Consider the following 7,988-nt stretch of genomic DNA (forward strand, 5'->3'; position numbering starts at 1 on the left):
GTCTTCCTGGCATTATTCTGGCAGTTCTGGTCCCAAAAAGGACCAGGAAGGATACAGTGAAATTGAAAAAGATTGCAGATCGACAATAACCACATTTCTCCAGACTGTCACACAAGTTTCACCCTGAGGAGTCCTTGCGAAGGTTCAGGCTATTCCTTATTTTCTCTGAAGCAATTGGCCTGTTTTGTTTAGTCTTGACCTATGTCCTAACACAAATATAAAAATGAGTTGGCTTTTGTGCCTTTCCAATGTGGTAACCACTGACATATTAGAGCCTCAGAATTCAGGACCCAATATGGCAAAGAATATCCTAGCTAGTCAGACCATGGGAAAGGCAGCTCCAGGTAAATTCAACCTATGGTTTGTAAGGTCCAGGGAGACATGGATTTTTGTCACAGCATCTTTCTCTGTGCTGATCCTACAGGGTAAGTGGGCTGGGTGAGGAAAAGTAGGGGGATGCTGGCCAGGCTTTTGTGTATCTTCCCTGTATTGTTTTCCTTTTATGAAGCGATAGTGTGGTTTCAATCACTTTTATCTTTCTTCTTTCACAGAAACCAACAAGGAGGAAGAGGAGGTGGTGGTGGCTTTTCTTATGGAGGAATAAGAGGAGGGAGCATAGGAGGAGGTGGTAGCATTGGAGGGGGGACCATTGGAGGGACCTGCATTGGAGGAGGCATAGGAGGAGGTGGCATTGGAGGGGGCAGCATTGGAGGAGGCATAGGAGGGGGCAGCATCGGAGGGTGTGGAATAGGAGGAGGTGGTGGTAGTGGAGGCAGTGGCTCCTGTGTTATTTCAGGGGGAGGAATAGGAGGAGGTGGTGGAGGAGGAGTTAGAATTTCAGGAGGTGGTGGTGGTGGATTGTCCCACTCCTACTCTTCATCTTCCCATGGCATCTCCTCGTCTTCTCAATCCCAGTCTTGCAAGAGCGGTGGAGAAAGTCATGGTAAGGGTTATTATATTGTTCAATTGTTTCCTTTGTCCCTTTTTGATTAAATTTGGCCATGTGCCAATGAACTCATTGGGCTGAGAGAATCACTGGCAAGGGACTCTTCACATGTCTATTTTAGCCCTTTCTTCATCAATAGGAATGAGAGACTGGTAGGAAAACCTTGAGATCATTTGGGTTACAGTATGATTTATAGACAGAAGATTCACTCTTAATTCCAAATATAATCAGACTCTGCCATTAACTGGGTATCCTGGAAACCCATCTGGCGGAAGTTAAGTCTAAACATGGTCTTTGTAACAATGGTCATTTGGGATCTTTAGGACATGGAATGGAGGTTTCTACAGCTGAAATAGGGGGTGTATTCAATTTGGGAGTGCTCTTTGACTCCCAGTTGTTCCTGATGCCACTGCTAGCCAAGACGTAGAGTATGAAAAATGGACCTCGGATTAAAGATGGATGGGGGAGGGGGCTTGTTTGAGACAAAATGGAGGGAGAAAAAATGAAAGGTAAGACGAAAAAAATAGACAAATGCAGGCAGAGGGCAGGGAGAGCGGAAGCCTGGGGAGAAGAAAAGTGAGGATAAGGCAAAATCTTTTGAAGATGCTTCAATGCATGGTGGATTCACAGGTTGCATTCTTTTGTCAATGTGGTTTTATTGCATTGCTAAACTAATGAATGGTGCCTTCCATCTCTCAACAGGGTATGGAAGAAAATCCTAAATAGAGATACCAATGATCCTCAAGCTCAGTATTGTTAAAGAGAGAAAGTTAAAGCGTGTTGTCTACATTCTCTGCATGCCTGAACAAAGGACAAGGAGAAAAGCTCCTAACAGTTACTTAGCACTGCTACTGCAATCTGTCCCAAGGGGCCCATCACAGCTGTTGAGATGGGCCACCTTCCTGCCTGTCACACTCTATGCCCTTTCCATCTGCAATGCTCTATGGGTTCAATCATTGATATTTGAGTTAAGCTGTACCATGCAAAATAATCTACCTTTTGGTGAAAAAGTTCTCTAATAAAACTTTATTTCTGTCTAATGCAAACAGGAACCTGTGTTTGAGAAGTATTTTTTTAATGCTTTTTTGTGGGCATACAGTTCAGCTGTAAATACCAAGCCACATTCCCCCATAACATGTATTGGGATGGGTGTGTTTTTTACATAAAGAAGACCTTTCAGATTCAGGAATCATGTCACTCCATTATGACTAGATAAATCTGGGGACTAATTAATGTAGCAGCATTAAAATTGTACACAGAGGAAGGGATAGGAAGGGTTGCACTGCAGAGGGACAGTGGGAAGAGACAGAGAGTTTATCCCCATAGGAACACCATTTGCCCTGAGGGTGAGTGAAGCTGCTCTGGAGGCAGCCCTCCTTGAAGTGGGAGGAGTAATGTAAGCCCAGCAGGGGTTTGAATGAGCGGGATGTTAGCAGACGCCGAGGAAGAGTTGTGGCCTGGGATTGGCTGAGAAGCCCCTGTGCAGGCAGGGCCCAGGGAGAGGCTGCATTTGCCAGGTGGTGTGAAGCTGTGCTGGGCAGGGGAACTGGTGCTGCCTGCAGCCCAGACACTGCTCCCTGCTGTGCCAGGGGACAGGGGTCTGGGCAGGAATCATCTCCCTTGCAAGGACCACAGGGGAGGAGCAACCGCCTGCTGCACTGAGACCCCTGGAGCTCCTGCGACGGCTGCCAGCAGCAGGGACCTCCCATGGCTCTGGGTCAGGGTCACAGAAGCAGCCCTGCTCCCTAAGAAACCAAGCAAGGGGCAAGGTACACAGGGTCATCATAGTTACTAGGGCTGTGCAAAACAGCACTGTTTCCTTTCAACTTCCGTTCCAACATTTCGATAGAACAGTGTTTTGTTTTGAATTTTGTTTCATTTTGAAGTGCTGTTCCATTTTGTTTCCTCGAAATTGTTTCACTGTTTCAACACTGTTTTGACGTTTTGCCCATAGGCTATAATGGGGAAGCATGAAACAGCCTATAACTTTTTCATTTCTTCCCTGATTTGGATGAAACGTGCAGAGATGGTATCCCTTTCTGACACCATGAAGCCTACCATGTTTCAAGGAGATAGATGCAGGAGTTTCTGGGAAACAGCACCTCAAAATTCTTGAAAGCAAAACTTGTGTCGTGTGTGTGTTAAGGTGCAGCGGGGTGAATACTGCAGGCATTGTAGCCCCTGTTGAGGTCATGAAGCCTGCCAGCTTTCAAGGAGATAGGCACAGGGGTTTGTGGGAAACTGCACCTCAAACTGTTCAGAGCAAAACTTGTGTCACTTGTAAGCGTGAAGGCACAGAGAAAGTTCAGATCTAACAATGCTTTTTATGCTGTTTTTCCATCCCTCCCCTAGAGCACTGGGATTGGAAGGGACCTCAGGGAAGGATCACAGTCACTGGCCAGCTATACATGTCACTATCAAAGCAGTCCTTCCCCGCTCTCCCCCCTCCCTCTCTTTAGTTTCCCTTTAGCTGCAAGCCAGCCCAGCTTCGAAACTTGAAAGGTTTCAAAACTTTTGAAATGTTTTGACTGCCCTTGTTTCTTTTCAAGGCTGTTTCAAAGCCTTTTGTTTCGATTTCACTCTTTCAAGCTTGAAACAGGTCAAAACAGCTTTGAAACGAAACAGCCGGCAAAATTTCACACAGCCCCAATAGTTACCCTGGAGCATACAAGTTATTGACTAAATGTTTAAAGAAGTTCTTCTTGGTTTTTCAGTTGGAGTATAAATTTATTTATTTATTGTGCTTTCTTTGGCAGCATATAAAGTAAAATGGGTGACTTATTTATTGTGGGTTATTTGTGTGCCTTCCTGTGGTGTAAGGTGTATCAGACAAACATTAACCCTTAAGCCACAGGCATTTATCAGCCAGACTATTGGCCCCATCGGGCCAAAATCTGATACAGACTGTTGTCTTTATATCGGTACAGATCCAATATTGGACTTATGTATTGCAGGCCTGTTTGAAGGAGCTAGTATTCAGTTTCGATTCGGATTTGTCTGATTCAGGGCACTGTGATTCGATTCGCTGATTTGAATCACTATCCTAAATTGATTCAGTTGAATCTGATTGGGAGAGTTGGCTGCTGCTGAATCAGATGAATCTCCAAATCACACAGGTGCCATCCACCGCCCACTTTACCAGCCCTGCCTGGCCTCAGCTCCTGACTCTTTGCAAAAAAAAGTCCCCACTCACTGGCTGCTGCCAGGTGGGGGATGTGGGGGGCAGTAGGGATCGCACCCCCGCCTAGCAGCAGCTGGTGAATGGGGGCTTTTTTTTAAACAACCGGGAGCTGCGGGAAGCAGGGCAGCCACAGAGGGTCTGGGAGAGTGGGCGGGGGTTGGGGGTGCTCATGGGGGCTGTGGGAGCAGGCAAGGAGTGGGCCTTGGCAGGGGTCCCCCATTGTCCACTTCCCCCTCTTCCAGCCTCCCCTCCCTTGCCCCGTGCTTACCAGCATGGAGTCTGGGTCCAGCTCCCTGCTGCAGCCAGCAGGGACTGAACCAATGATCAAAGCTCTCCAAATCTTTTCTGAGAGAAGTTCGAATTGATTTGGACCTTTTAATTGGTCTCCTGATTCGATTCAGATTTGGAGATTTGGTCACTGAATTGGTCCAAATCTCCTCCAGATTGAATCAGCACCCGAAGCTTCACACACCCCTAATGCAACAGTGCACTTCTAACAGCAGGGCAGGGGGCTGCAGCCTTGCTGAACTGGCACTGGGAAGGTGCTGCCCCTGTGGAAGGGGAAAGTGGGAAGGGGAAAAAGGAAGAGTATTCAAAGCTCCACCCTGGTGGCAGCAGGCTTGTGCCTGGGCAGGGCTGGCTAAGTACAGGGGCAACAGAGAGCAGCTGCCACCTCTCCTGGTGTTCCCAGAGCTCTGGGTGTGCCACTGACCTCCTCTTTTTGTTCTTGCCCACCTGGCTCTTTCCTGATAAATGAAAAGAATTATTTGTGTGTGACGGGCTAGCTGGCAGTGACCTAGCCCAGGGGTTTTGAAAGGGTAAAAGATGATTGGAGGACTTGGGATTCCTTTTCCTCACCAATCTGGTATTGATTTGGCCCAGGGGTTTTGAAAGGTTAAAAGATGATTTGAGATTGGGATTTCCTTTCCTCACCAATCAGGCCCCAGAGACACCATCCATGTCCCCTGATCGGCCCCTTGGGTCACCTGGAGGGGAATAAAAGGGGCAGCGCAGCTGACTCAGGAGAGACCAGCAAAGGACCACAAGGAAGGAGTTTCAAAGAGCTACGGGACCAGTTGCCCCAGAAGCACCTGAAGGAGTGAGACCTGCATGCAGCAGTTGGGCCCTCAGCAGCACGGCGTGTGGCTGGCAGGAGAGGCTCTCTGCTTGCCTCCAGGATCCCCTACAAGAGGCTGTGGCCAGCAGGAGAGGCTCCCTAGCTCCAGCAGTGACCTGAGAGGTTCCCAGCTCTGCTTCCAACTCCTCCAATAAGAGGCCAGGAAACTTGATTTGAGACAGGGGCTCTGGGAAGGTCAAGACCCCTAGCAGCCTGGAGCACCACCAGCACTTGTGTCTGTGTGGTAGAGTTTCTGCCTACCCTGTGGGAGATCAGAGTTCAAGACTCAGCTGGGATAATGTAGGATGAGTGAAGTAACAGGGAGAAGTTCTTATTGCAGTGGGAAGGGGTCATTGTGTTTTTCCCTGTTCCCCTCCTCCTTCCAGGTACCTAGGCCCTATATTCCTTGTTATTTGATGTTTTATATTTTGCGCCTTTTATATTTTGCCAACCAGTATTGTTTGTTGTGCTGTTTGTGTTTTATATTTTGATAACCCTGTCTTTTGTCAACCGGATGAATATGTCTATGATTTTAAGTGTCTAACCTTTATTGAATCCTGCCCCCTCGGGGCATTGTAGTGTCCCCTATACCCCCTAGTCTATACTGGTTATGTTCCCAATAATGTTCTCTCATTAAAAGATATTTGGTTAAGTCCCCATTAGTGATCTGGCTCTGCTCTATAGGGGGAGGAGGGTCTCTACACCTCCCACAGCGCTTGTACACCTGCTCTGATCCCTTCAGTTGGAGAGGGGGTACCTCTTGGAGTACTGCCTGGGTTACATATGAAACAGGTATGATGTATTAATTTATGGATGTTTATTTTTCATAATTTGACATAATTTTATGAAGCGGTTTACAGTTTACTGTCATTACTAAATCATCTTACACCCTTCTAACCCTGTCTGATTTCACATTTTTCATGATTCAAATGTCATCATTTTTCTGGCTAGACTCCTTACAGTTCCATTCCAGTTGTTTTTTACTGACTGTATCTTAGCTGGAGTAGGCACAGTCTGAGCAGAGAATGAGGAGCTACACCTTAGTTCTCTTGACCACACCCAGCGTTGCTATTACTGAACGCCCACCTCCCTCAGAGTTCTCACAAGCGTTTGATCGCATGGTTACTGCAACAATTAGGAGCAACAGAGTGGTAGGGGACAAGGAGCGTGCAGGTGGTGGGGCAGGCCGTGAGAGGCAGAGTTAGTCCCCTGCTGCCTGATCCTACCACTTGCTCCCTACATTGTGCCTGCCTCCTCTATAGATCCTTCTTCCCTTGTCCTCCTCTTTCCCCCTGCAAGCTGCTTCTGTCCCCTGTAGGCTGGAGTCTTCCCCCCCCCACCATTCCTCCCCTCAAAGTCTCTCCCACTTGGCTGAACCTCTATGCTCCCCCCTTACCTTTGCTCCATGCCAGCAGGCTCCATCCCTGCTGCAGCCTAGGGCATGGAGAATGGCTCCAGTTCAACCCTGTGGCAGTGGCATGGAGCCAGCACTGCTGCTACAGGGCCAGGCTGGAGCACGTTCTCCATACTCCATTGTATGAGGATGGAGCCTGCCAGCACAGAACAAAAGTAAAGGAGTAGAGGAGGAGAGAGGTGGAGAAGCTGTGCAGGGTGGGAGACCTGTAGGCTGGGGGGGAGGAGTCACTGGGTGTGCAGAGGCAGTAGGAGCAGGCAGCAGCTGCAGCTCCAGTCCTAACCCTTGCCTTGTATCACTTCTTACTTGACTGTAAGGTGAGAGGCTTTTTCCTCCGCATGTTAAATGGGGAGGGAAAACCTTGTTTTCTCATTGAGTAAATAGTATGGCATACTGCACAAAGTCCCCACTACAACTAACAGTAAAGAGAGAAAGGTGAAATTGTACAGCTAATTAGATGAAGCTATCAAAAGAATGCCAACTGCTGTTAGCTCCCCCATTTTGGCTAGTTTCCATGATCAATAAGAGGCTAACAGAACAAATCATTGTACATTGACTGGGTGAGTGTAACCACCCAGTAACCAATGGGGAAAAAAAATGGAAAAAAACCCAGTAGAATTTGCTTGAAGATAGTCTGAAATTTAGAACCTGTCTTCAAACTTCCTCCAAAGCCCAAAATGTCCTGGCAAAACCAACCATATAAATGCATTCACTGCACCTAAAGGGGACAAAATAAGAAGTAATCTGCTTCAATTTCAACAAGGGAAGTATAGGATGGATATTAAAAAGAACTTCATAACAACTTTAAGGTGGTTAAGATCTGGAACAGATTATGTAGAGAGGCTGTGAAATCTCCATCACTGGAAGTTTTTAAGGGCTGGTTAGGCAAACATATAACTAAGACAGGTTAGACAGGGCGGATTCTTTCTGAAACAGGCAGTTGGACCTAGATGACCTCCTAAGGTCCCTTCCTTCCACTTCTGTTTTTCTGCTATTCTATAATTGGTACCTTATTTATTATTTTAGTATGTGCTACTTAGAAAAAATGGTGAACGAGGCTACTAGAGAGAAACTGTATATAGAGAAACAGACAATAGGGCTGTGCGAAGCTTTGGGTGATGATTTGATTCGGAGGAGATTTTGCCTTATTCAGTGGCTGAATCTCCGAATCCGAATTGAATCAGGGGACCAATTAAAAGTTCTGAATCAATTCAAACCTCTCTGAATCTTTCAAAATGATTTAGAGAGCTTTGGCGATTCGGACAATCCTCGATGGCTGCAGCAGGGAGCTGCAGTTGGACAAGGAGTTGGTAAGTACTAGGGATGGGGG

The 7,988-nt window shown here is 47.1% G+C and overlaps 1 long non-coding RNA gene across 1 annotated transcript; it reads left to right on the forward strand.

The window, feature by feature from the left end:
• Positions 1–532: 532 nt before the first annotated feature.
• LOC102379337 lies at positions 533–1,998 on the forward strand. The gene is made up of 2 exons (XR_325585.3): positions 533–943; positions 1,649–1,998. It is a non-coding gene; the product is annotated as an uncharacterized LOC102379337 (long non-coding RNA).
• The last annotated feature ends 5,990 nt before the right edge of the window (positions 1,999–7,988 follow it).

The sequence above is a fragment of the Alligator sinensis genome, unplaced genomic scaffold, assembly GCF_000455745.1.
Source record: "Alligator sinensis unplaced genomic scaffold, ASM45574v1 scaffold1951_1, whole genome shotgun sequence".
Lineage (NCBI taxonomy): Eukaryota > Metazoa > Chordata > Crocodylia > Alligatoridae > Alligator > Alligator sinensis.